Source organism: Grammomys surdaster, unplaced genomic scaffold (genome assembly GCF_004785775.1).
Source record: "Grammomys surdaster isolate TR1022 unplaced genomic scaffold, NIH_TR_1.0 144, whole genome shotgun sequence".
NCBI lineage: Eukaryota > Metazoa > Chordata > Mammalia > Rodentia > Muridae > Grammomys > Grammomys surdaster.
In genome coordinates, this window is record NW_021604602.1 from 5,544,332 (window position 1) to 5,556,927 (window position 12,596).

Below are 12,596 nucleotides of genomic sequence, written 5' to 3' on the forward strand. Positions count from 1 at the left end.
TGAAATGTGTGTGTGTGTGTGGTGTGTATGTGTAGGGTGTGTGTGTGTGGTGTGTAAAATGTGTGTGGTGTGTGTATGGTGTATGTGTGTGTGGTGTGTGTGTATGGTGTGTGTGTGTGATGTGTACATGCATGTGGTGTATGTGTGTATGTGGTATGTGTGTTTGTGGTATATGTGGGGTGTGTGTGTTCACCTACACCTTTCATGTGGGTGCTGGGGATCTGAATCCAAGTCCTCATGCTTGTATGGCATGCCCTTCAACAACAGAGACATCTTGTTATGGCCCCAGTTATTATTGTCATCATGGTCATTGACGTCTTCCTCCTCCTCCTCCTCCTCCTCTTTTTCTTCCTTCACCTCTTCCTCCTCCTCCTCCTCTTCCTCCTCCTCTTCTTCCTCCTCCCTCCCTCCCTCCTCCTTCTCCTCCTTGTTTCTTCTCCTTCTTCCTCTCTCCTCCTTCTTCCTTCTTCTTTTTCTTCTTCTTTCTTCCTTGTCCTCCTCCTCCCTCTCCTCCTCCTCCCTCTCCTCCTCCTCCCTCTCCTCCTTCTCTCCTCCTCCTCTTCTCTACCATGACTTCTTCTTTTTTAATCAATTTCTTAAGACAGGATTGGCATTCAAAAGCAGTGCACCACATCGCATCTGGTGTCCACAACTTGATGAGCTTGGAAAATTATGCACTTAAGAAAGTCCCACCACAGTCTACACAGTAAGGATGTTATTCCCCCCCCCCCGGAAGGTGCCCCTGGCTTTATGACCATTTGTGTGGACATGTGTGATACAAACACAACATAAGCTACTGTCTTAGCGTGAATGGTAGGCACCATTTTCTAGGACAGACTCATCTCGCTTTGCCATCTGACAAATGCTTTCTGTGCTTCCCTGCACGTCACACTTTAGACTCTTTTTATGGATGGCGTTGCAGGTGACTTCGGGGCAGAGCCTAGAATGCATTAGGGATGCCCAGATGACTGGAGTTGTGTTCGTTATTCTCAGTGCTTCATCGGGCCTTCCAAGCATGCCCCTCGTCTGCTAGAAGGGAATTTCTGGTGGCTTGGCATGCAGGGAGAGTGACCAGGAAGGGTCTGTGTGTAGAGATCCACAGTGGGACAGTAGGCTAAATGACAGCACTTCTCCAACTGGGCCGTAGCATCAAATTGACTGGGAGCCAGAATTGAACAAAGTGGTCAACATGGGTAAGCCTAGTGGGTAGGGTGGAGTGAAAGAAGACAGATCCAGAACAAGAAAGGTGAATCAACAGAGTTAAAGGACCAGACAGGAGCTCTGTGAGAGGAGACTGATTTGAGAAACCAGTTTCCCAGTTACAGAGGCTGAGTCTGTCTCTTCTGAAGCTGGGCCATCCTACTCATAGTCAGAACGTCAGATCCTCCAGCTTTTGGCTTAGGTGTGCCACTCCCCTGGTCCCTGGGATCTCAGGCCTTTAGCCCTGCCTTCTTCTTTCTTGCCTGGATTCCTAGTACATGGACGAAGATAATGTGTGTGGGTGCCCTCGCCTACTTCCGGATCTGAGAGGAAAAAGCCCCAGTTTCTCACTGTTGAACACGACATCAGCAGAGAGATTTTCCTCTGTGGTGTTTATGGTGTTGGGATAAGCCCTTCTCACACCTAACGTACTGAGGATTCTTGTCATAAAGGCTGTTGTGCTGTGTCCTGTTGAGATGATCATGTGACTCGGTCTCCATTCAGTTTGCTTGCTTGTCGTGTTGATTGATTGGCAGATATATCATGTGAACCACCCAGGGTAATCCTACCTAGTCCTGATGTGTTATCCCCTTAATGTCCTATTGCATTCTGTTTGCTAAGACTTTATTGGGGACTTCTGCATGTGTGTCCATCAGGCGTTCTGGCCGATAATCTTCTCTTCTTGTGTCTTAGGCTTTGGAGTCAGGGTGACACTGGTCTCCTAAAATGACTTTGGAAGTGTCTTCTCATCTGTTTTTGAAAAGAGTCTCAACTCCCCCTTTAAATGTTGCTTATAAGAAATTCACTTGAGACACCTTCTGGTCCTGGGTTCTCGTGTGTGTGTGTGTGTGTGTGTGTGTGTGTGTGTGTGTGTGTGTGTGTCGGGGATATTGTTTTATTAATTTAAATTCCTTATTTGTCATTAGTCTCTTCAGGCTTTATGTTTTTTCTTGACTCCATTTTTATCAGATTGTATATTCCTGGGAGTCCATTCATGTCCAGATTACAGGGCTTATTAGCATATAATCGTCTCTAAGAATCCCGTATGCTCTTTATCAGTGGCCTCAGTACCCGATGTCTTCCTCCCATCCCCATTTCTAATTTCCTTCATCTGCCTCTTCTCTCCCCCCCCCTTTTTTTTCTCTCAATCTAGCTAATGGTCTGACAGCTTTCTGATTTCAAAAATCTAGATTTTAGCACCTTCACCCCCTCTGTTATTTCCCTCTTCCTTTATTTCTGCCGTAATCTGTCATTTTCCGTTAGCACTGTATTTAGTTTGTTCCCTCATTCCTCTAGGTATGAAGTTAGGTTATTGGAGCGCCTTTTTCCCCCTTGAAATGCAGGCATCCATCACTGTAAACCCCCCGCTCATCACGACTTTCTGCTGCAGCCTGTAGCTCCTGTGATATTGTGTTTTCAGACAGTTTTCTAATTTCCATTTCAATTTTTTTTTGGCCTCATTGTTATTCAAGAGTGTGCTGTTTAGCTTCAACGTATTTGTGATTGTTTTCATGTTCCCGTTGTCGCGGATTCTGACTTCATTCCATTGCGGTTAGGAAAAAGAAAAGAAAAAAAGCCTTGGGCCGCTTTCCACTGTCTTGGGTTTGCTCAGACTTTTTTTTTTTTTTTTTTTTTTGGTGACCCAGAATGTGGAGCATGTCCCACATGGCCGAGAAGAGTGAGAACTCTTACTGATGGAGGCTCTGGACCTCTCTGTTAAGTCCATCTGGTCTATGATGTTGGCTGAGTCTGCTGTTTCTCTGTTGGCTTGCTGTCTGGACCCATTGTGGAAATGGGATGATAAAGCCTTCTATGGTTATCAGGCACTGTCCATTGCTCCCTCTCGAGCCTCACTGTTTGCTGAAAACATCCAGGTGGTCTGACACCTCTATTCCCATTTCACATCTGATTCTGTGATAAAACACCCTAACCAAGAGCCCACATCTGAGACCATGACAGAGCACTGCCTCTACCTGTGTCAGGCGGGGTAGTGTTGAGCCATCTTAGCTAGAATTCCTAATTCTACCTGTGTTTGAAAACTTCCCTAGTTTGTTTCAACCGTGTTTTGTAGTTTCCAGGGAGCAAACCTTAAACTTCTCTGCTTAAATTTGTTCATATACAGTGTATCCTTTTGGGTTCTACTGCAAATGGGAATGTTTGCTGAATTTTCAGGGTGTTCCACATTTCTCTATATAAAGGAAATTAATTTTTATATGGATCTTTTATCCTGCCATCTTGCTGAATGCATTTATTAGGTCTTTATATGACAGTTCACACACACACGCGTGCGCGCACACACACACACACACACACACACAGTTAGAGAGAACATGCTTGTATGGCTGTAATTGGGATCTTTAACATATAGGACCAAGTAATCTGTAAGTAGGAATATGGTTGAGTGTCCTTTTACCTGTTTCTTGCTTAATTTCTGTGGCTACTGTAGGGTGTGGGAAGAGCAATCATGCTGGCCTCCTTTGTGGCCATAGCAGGAAGGCTCTTTCATCATGATATAAGCCATGGGTTTTTCATGGCCATTCATCAGCTTGAGAAATAGTCTTCTGTCTCAAGTCTGCTGAATGAAGCCCTCGGAGAAGATTCCGAGCAAGCGTTCGACTGCATCCCGTTCTGTGTTGTGTCTCTGGTGGGGACTGTGGGCTTAAACCTTTTTTTTTTCTATTAACAGGATGTATTACAGTGATCAACTTTTGGATTTCAAAACAAATTGCGTTCTGTGGATAAATCTCCCTTTGTCTTAGCAGATGAGCCTTTTGTACACTGTTGGATTGATTTACTGGTGTTTGCCGAGGACTTTTAGCTACAATTTTATTCTGTCATGATGTCTTTGGTTTTGGTATCATGGTAACACAGAAAATAAGTTGGAAGCTGTTTCTACTTCCTTGTCTTCCCCCATTCCTCCTCCTCCTCCTCAGGAGATATTGTGACTGAGGGGCATTAAACCTTCTCTAAGTAATTTTGTACAAGTCACCAGAAAAGCTGTCTGGCTCCTAAGAATTTTTTAGGAGCACCATATTGTTAAAATTATTAATATTAATAATATGGTCCTTTGTTTTTAATAGGTCTATTCAGATTTTCTATTTCTTCTCTAGTCAGTTTCAGTCGGTAGCTTACAGTTTTTTAGCATCTCGCATATTTCTTTTGGATTGCTAAACTTTTGGCATGCAGGTGTTTATTGCATTCTCCCATGTTTTATAGGGTTTTCTCTATAAAACATGTTAATCTATTTTATGTGTGTGTGCACATGTGCACATGTGTACAAAGCCAGAATAGAACCTCTTCACATGCATGTGTGTGCACACATATGCATTTTCAAATACATGTAAATATCAATGTCTGTAAACATGCATACACATGTAAACATGCCAAACAAACAAACAAAAACTGTTTTCAGAATTTATGTCAGAGCTTTCCAAAATTCCTATGGGTGTGTGATTCTTCAGTGTTTTCATTAAGCCTTTGCCTATCTCTTTATTTGTTATCAACTCTTTAGGCATGTTGTGAACCCAAATGTGGCTACAAATATTTTCAAGAAATGTCCCAGGGAAAATGCTGTTTTGAACCAAGAGAGCCTTAGGTGGGGTCACACCAGGGCTGCTAGGCAAATGGGGTCTTCTGTAAATGTCAATTCGATGGGTGGGTTCTTTCCTAATGAGGGTTTGAAGAGACTCCATCCATTCCCTTCCAGTCACTCCCAGCCAGCTGCCATTCTCCATGGACATGGGGGTGGGGGGAGGGTGTTGGTTTTCAAGTGGGAATAAGAGAAAGGGACATGGGAATAAAATAAGTTAAAACACTGCAAACTCTTACCCTCACCTCTGTCTGAGGCACTATCAGCAACTGTTGGCAGCCAGGGGAGGGAAAAACCTTTTCCTCCAGGACATGATCCTTGAGAGGGCGCCCATGCCCCAGGCCTATGTCAATGTACACATAGCAACACTAAACAGACTAAGTGGATGAGGGGTTGGGTGGAGGGAAAGAGAGAATCAGAAGGAGAAAGTGGCAGACAGATGGGGAGAAATTGAAAGGGAAAGAATGAGTATAGGTTTGATTAAAATGATAAAGGTTTATTTTTTAGCTTGTTATCAAGAATCAGTCATTTTCCTGAATAAAATCTTCTAGAGCAGATAACAAACTTTTAGTCAATTTCTAGAACTCTAAAGCTGCTGACACGGCTAATTTTTGAAGGGTGTGGTATATGTGTTTATACATGGTCATATTGTGTGTGCGTGTATGTACAGGTACACACACACCTATGTGGAGGCCAGAGGTGGACAACAGATGTCTGCCCCAATCGCCCTCCACTTTATTCTTTGAGACAGAGTCTCTCACTGAACCTGCAGCTCACTGATTCAGCTACACTGGCCAGCCAGCAGACTCCCAGGATTCTCTTGTCTCCGCCTCCAAGTGTCGGGATTTCAGGTCACACTACCAAGACTAGCTTTTGTGGGGGTGCTGGGGATCTGAACTTGGATCCTTGTACTTCAAGACAAGCAGTTTCCCGAAGAGTGGACCCTGTCCTGGTAATTGTTATCAGTGTTCTTGGAGAGAAGTCTGACAGGTCCTTGCTTTGCCAGCTCTACTGACATTACTATCCTGCCTCTGACAGCTCCTTCCTACTCTCAGGAGGAGACCCTGGGCAGGCCCCAGGCACAGCCCACTGGATGACCTGAGGCAACTTCATGGATTCCTGTCGGTTTCTTTTTCTCCAGCAGTAAAAAGAGATGTTCCACAGAGATGGTCTCCAAGGGCTTTCTGGCCTCGAATACCCTGGCTCTGTGCCTTGCCTAGAGGCATCTGGAAAACAGCAAATCTTTGTGTTCTCAGCATCCCCTAAAGCAACAACTTTCAAACTTCTTTCCCACAGCCCAGGTAGAAATGAGAAAACACGCCAAGGAACCTAGGTAGACACATGTATTCAAATGTACTACATACAGGCTGAGAATTCCAGCAAGCCACAGCTGCAGCAAGGACACTCTCTGGTCCTCCGAGCCTGTTCTACACACCCCCACATCCCACTCCGCACCCCTGTAAGTAAGTAGGGGGCTTGGCAGTTAAGAGCACAACTCGAGCTGTTCTTATAGAGGACCTGGGTTCAACTTACAGCTATCTGTAACTCCAGTTCTGGGAGAGTTAACGCCCTCCTTTGGCCTCTGCAGGAACTGCATGCGTGAGATACACAGATATACACACAGGCAAAACACCCACACACATAATAGAATAATTCATAATAAAATAAAAAGTCAATAAGTTGCTTGCTGCTCATAGGCCACTAAAATGGCTCATGAACCCACTGAGTGTCATTGTCACCCACTGAGTGTCATCGTCTTCAATGTCTGCACACTGAAGAGCTGCAGAGAAGAGCTGGGCACATGGAAGCCTGAACTCATGCTGGGGTTCAGAATTGGGGACCAGAATCTGGTCATTGGGAACAATGCTGGTCCGGGGACCTAGAGAGAATAGATACTGGAACATTGGGAATATGACTTCCTGGTGACCCCTGGAGCTCTAAGCAGGGGCCCCTGTCAGAACAAATAAAAAGACTCTTTCGTATGGGTGTTTTTTGACAAGCAAGTCTTGCTTGATATGAACAAGACTAGCCTGCCTCTTAAGTTTGAGCATTAAGATCCTAACAGGTAGCATGAAGGTTTTAGAAGACCAGAGTGTTAGGAAGTGATTGACCAGGAGGGTGGAAACCTCTCGTTGAGGGAGTGATGCCCTCATAAGGAAACCTATGGGTCTCTCTATCTCTTTATCTACCCTCTTCTGGTATGTGCTTCAACTATTGTGTGAGAACACACCAAGAATATTTGTCTCATTTTCCCTTAAGCTAGAAGTCACAAGTGAAGCCACTATCTTGGCTTCCTGGTCCTTTCCTTGGGAGAAGCATATTGTTATTATTGCCAGTGATGTATCACCTTTAAAAATGATCGCTGTGGGGGTGCTTAAGTACTACTGTACACGTGTAAAGGTTAGAGGATAACACTGTGAAGTTGGTCGTCTCTTTACACCTTCATGTGGGTTCTGGGGAAATGACCCAAGCTGTTAGGGCTTGTTCAGCAAACATCTTTACCTTCTGGGCCATCTTGCCAACTTGAATTATTGTTTATAGGTCTATTCAGATTTTCTATTTTTTTTCTCCCTTCAGTTTCAGTCGCTTAGGTCTTTCTAGCATGGTTACCCACAAGCCAGGAGTCACACCATTGGCACGTTGATGCCTAACTTCCCAGCCTCCAGAAGTATGGGCATTTCTGTGGTCTGGGACAACCTTTCTATGATCTTTTGTTACAGTAGCTCAAGCTGCCAGGTATGCATGCCCAGTCTTAAGTCTCCAGAAACACCCAGCTACCTGGAATACACACTGAAGGGTCCCTTGAACCATTCATCAAAGCCACCACTGTGATGGCTAGAGAAGACACATGGTATAGAAAGCTTGTCCTGGTCCCCAGATGGTACCTGTGGGAAACACTTCTTTTTATTAATGAAACTCTTTCTTTCTCTGTCATATGTCTGCAAATGTCAGCACATCTGTGAAGCAGAATGGAGGTTATTGTGGAGAGCCCATCCTTGCCCTCCCCCAAGCACAGACAGGGGGCCTGTCATGGTGGCTGAACTACCCTGGTTGTCACTCAGGGGTAATCAGTGTCTCCCTATTTTCAGATCAACATCTCTTGGACCAAAACCACAATCCAAGTAAAATCAAAATTATTACAAAAACATCTCAGTAATTGCTTCAGCTTCTTGACACTTGGAAATCACAGCATTCTTTTTTTTTCTTTTAATTTCTTTTTAATTGACAACAGAGGCCTCAGTGGAAGGCTCCATGATCTCAATGGGAGTCTAGCTTTCCAAGACGAAATGAAATCTATGAAACTCCACCAGTGGCAATCACAGCTGGCTGCATCCTAAGTACTGGCAGCCCACACTCACCCAGGGACATCTGGAAGATGTCACATCTACCCAACATGTAGTCCTGCTAATTAAAGGTGGGGGGGGGCTGATAGTTGTCGCATGTGAGACACTGACCAGACACAGATGAGGCAAGACCTGGGAGAATCCTGTTTGTGAAGGTCACGAATGCAGACTTTCCTAGGTCAAATTGATTGAAGAGTCCCTATTACTTTAGCCCTAGGTCTAAAGGTGGCAGAGGTCAGTCCTTCCATGGTCTGAGGTCAACCTTTCAACAGCAGCAAGGTCATTTGACCCCACTTTGAGTTGACAAAATGGAGACTTAGTTTTGTTGGCATTAGCAGGAAGTTTAATAACGAAGACAGAGGGGCAGCCTCTCACCCAGCCTCCTGGCTCCCAGGGCTCCTCCTTAAAGATTTCATAGGTGTGGCCTGCAGTTTTGCTAAGAAAAGTCATAGACCTCTTGCCCTACAAACAACTGCATCACACCTTGAAGACAGCCCAAGAATGTGGTAGTTGTGTAGCTGGGTCCTCTCTAAAAGGGAAAGGTCTTTCTCTGTGTTGCTATAAATAGCTAGTAACATTCATCCAGAGATGACCATATTGCCTTGTGATCTTTGGATGTAATTCCCTCCCTTTCTGTCCTGGTGAAGAAGGGAGTTCTGTGGATAGCTATGACTTCCAGATGAAATTTGGGGCCAGTCTTGTCTGCTCATGCAGCTACAGCCAAACCCAGGGCCTTCAGAGGCATGAGTGAAAGGATGTACAGATTCAACACAGTGCTCTTTAAATCTTTTAGGTGCTACTTTGTTCTCAGAAGGCCTAGGAGTGGCACAAGAGACCCACAAGCCCAACAGCACCCCTCAAATATATGATATCTGCCGTCACCCCTTGTGTATACAGCCCATGTGTATATGATATCTGCCGTCACCCCTTGTGTATACAGCCCATGTGTATATGATATCTGCCGTCACCCCTTGTGTATACAGCCCATGCTTGGCCACATCATTTCTTTTCATGTCTGTCTACCACCCTCCTAGCACCAAAGTAGCTCAGAATTGTCTCTTAATGAGATCCTTTAAATATGGAGAAGAAACTGTATATTTCTACCTAGCATGGTTCCAGTGTCTTCAGTCCCGTGACAATGATCCTTGCAGTGGTGTGGCTTCCATTCTCTTCTGCTGGAAAAGGATTTCTTTTTGTGCTTCCATTACCAATGTCTGCGGATCACAGCATCTTTCGGAGTTTATGTGTCTGGAATTTTTTTTTCTTTTTCCTGAGACCTGGTTTGGTCTCTGAATTCAAATTTTCTATGTAGCCAAAGATGTCCATAAACCCTGATCATCTTCTGTCTCCAACTCCCCTCAATAGTCCAACTGCAAGTGTGAGCCACTCAAATATTGTTTTGCTGGGTATAGAGAAAATCAGTTTGAGAGATAGTTTTGCTGGGTATAAAGTCCGTCATTACTTTTCTGTCTGTACGTAAAGTGATTACCCAGCATCCTTCTCACTCAGCACCGTTGGTAAGATCTATGTATTCCACTCCTCCGATACAGTGACTGGTTTTGTTCTGGCTACTTGTAAATCCTTTTCACCATGACTGGTTTTATCCAGTTCAGCCAGGGTATCCCCCATATGCTCCTTTTTGTGTTTCACATGCCTGGGATTCACTGCCCTTCTGGACCTCCATGGTCATAGTTTTCACCACATTTGTAAGAGTTTGTACTGCTGTTTTTTTCCTAATGCATTTTCCATCTTCTCATTTCCCATACTACTTTTCATAGACACTGGCCCTTTGGAAGTTATCTATGGCTCCCTAATGTTCTGTATTCTTCTGCCTTCCATAATGTTTCACTTTAGATTATTTCTATTACCGCATCTTCAGGTTGATTCCTCTTCCCCTCTGAGCACTTGCTTAATCTTCTGCTCATTTCGTGAGATGTATTTTTACTCTCAAACGCCGTTCCTCACCTCTTTACGTATGGCTCAGATCTCCTTCTACTGCCTTTGTCTGTTTAGTGGGCCCTGTGTTTCTTTTTGCTTCCTGAACACAGAGGACAGAGTTATAAAACTGTTTTTGGATCCTACCCACTAATTCCAGCTCATCTATGGTATTTCAGAGTTAAATCTGAATTCATTGAGTTCTTATGCAATTCTATCCTATCTTATCTTAGTTGATGAGGCCTTCTTAGTTGATGAGGCCTCCTGTAACCCAAGCTGGCCTCAAATTCACTCTGTAGCTGGGATGAACTTAACCTTCTGATCCTCCTGAGTACTGAGATTATAACTGTGCTCCAGTGAGGTCAGTGTATGCAGTGCTTGAGGAACCCAGGGCCTCGTGAGCGCTAAGCAAGCACTCTACCAACTGAGCCGTATCTCCAACCCCGCTTCCTCCTCCTTCTAAGGCACATGACTCTGCTTGTTGGCATGCATGGGCTATCTTTTTTTTTTTTTTAACCTGATTCCCAACATTGTATTTACTCTGTTAGGGAATAGGTGTTTATATTCCTATAAATGGTATTAAGCTCCGTTCTCAGACATAGTTAAGGTACTTAGAAACAGTTTCACTTACCCATAGCTTCCAGATGGGCTCAACCTTTTGACATTGAGATTCAAGCTGTCATCCATGAAGCTCATGCTTGAGAACTTTTTAAGCTAGATTTTTTTTTTTTTGTTTTAATTCACAGACAAGTCTTCATTCATAATCTCTTAGGTGAGTTTAAAATTTTGTGTTGTGCCTCATATGTAGCAGAGTTCTCAGGGGCATGTGACCCACAGATTGTGGATTGGATGGAACTTGAGGAGCTCTAACAGGTAGAGTTCAAGTCCACCACGGGGGCAGAATCTACTCGATACCCTTCCCAGTCCCTGGGAATGTACTGAGAAGTACTTGCTGCTGTCTTCAGAGCTGGTGGGAGCCAGCATTGCCACTAGCCCTGTGTGAGCCTACTACTGTCACACCTGAGCTGACCACGATCTGCTGACCTCTGAACTCCCAAGAGGGACCATCTATGAATATATCCCTCACACACGTTCCCTCCCTTCCTCTGCTCTAGGACTGCAGCTGCGTCAGCCTCCACAAAACCCCCAGTTTCATGAGAAAGACCCCAGGCTCTGTCTGGGTTCCCCTCCCTGTGGCATGTCTGGATACTCTCCTGGCTGCTAGCCAGAGCCATGACAGGGCTCCCATGGCTTACACCCCCCCCCCAACTCAGGATTACTGTCTTGAACTGACTTGAACTGTCTGACAGCCCGTCTGACAATTGTTATTCCATGTGTTCTGTCCGCATTCTTAGCCGTTGCAGAGGAGAGGCTAAATCTGGTCTCTCTTACGTTATTTTGGCCCGAGGTAAAAGTTCATCACATGTTTATTGCATGTCAAACAATGACTGAGTGCCAGTGGTCGCTGAACACTAGGCAGACTCCACCTAGGTGTCAGGATGCCCTAGACAAAGCTCCCTCTCTTCTCCCTGGGTCAAGTATGGAAGGGAAGAGGGACTGGTCTGGACTGGAAAAATGACAAAGAAAGTTTAAGAAGTCTATAAGTCTTGTACTGTATGTCTGGAGGTAGGGAGGTAGTGACCACCACAAGAAAAAGATGTGCAGCTACACTTTAAAAGGAGAGTGAGGGTATCTCACCTGCTGCGTGAGACACCTCTCTTTTCCTGTCCCCCTGCCATTTATAGCCTCCGACTCTGTGCTATTAGAAGTGTCTCAGGGAGACCAGACCCACTTCCCTGAAGAGGCCTCCAAACCTTGGGCTCTTGAAAGAGTCTTCAAGACATTTCATGTGATGTCCATGTCCTTGGGGAAACAGAAAAGAAAGAAGGGCCCCGGGAAGACTTGTTCTCACAGTCCGCAGCCCAGAGGAGCAGTAATTAATTGGTGTACATGTTCTCCGAGTTGACAAGTGTTTATTCTACAAAATCTGGATCTTGGATCCAACAAGAAAGTGCATTTTTCCTGGTGAGCATCTGGTCAGATGAGGCCTCTTGTGACAGGGCGGTTTGCTGGACAGCACACCCTGGTCGCAGTACAACTTCCTAAAAGCTCAAAGTTTCCACAGTGGGTCCTGGGGGAGGCCCCGACCACATCCAGACCCATTGCAGCTGGCCTACCCTAGACAAGGTGCTTCTGTCCTGGGGGTGGGGTGCGGTGGGGGGAGGGACGTCAGGAATCCAGAGCCCTGCTCTTGTGACCTGTGGGATCTCTATCCTCCAGCCGTTGCTTCCTCCTAGCCTCAGAGATACTCCATTCCATTCCCAACGATCACCTGTTTCCTTGAACTGAGGGTTTGAGTTCAACCCCATCCACATTCACAGAAGGACGGCTTAGCCCCTCCGGGATGGTGTCACCCAAGTAGCCTTTGTTCAGTGACTAGGCCCTAAAGTGTAGCCCTCATAGTGGGAATAGTGCTCCATGACAAGGGCTGGAGACTCTTACCCCTTTCCCTCCAGTGAGGACTCAGA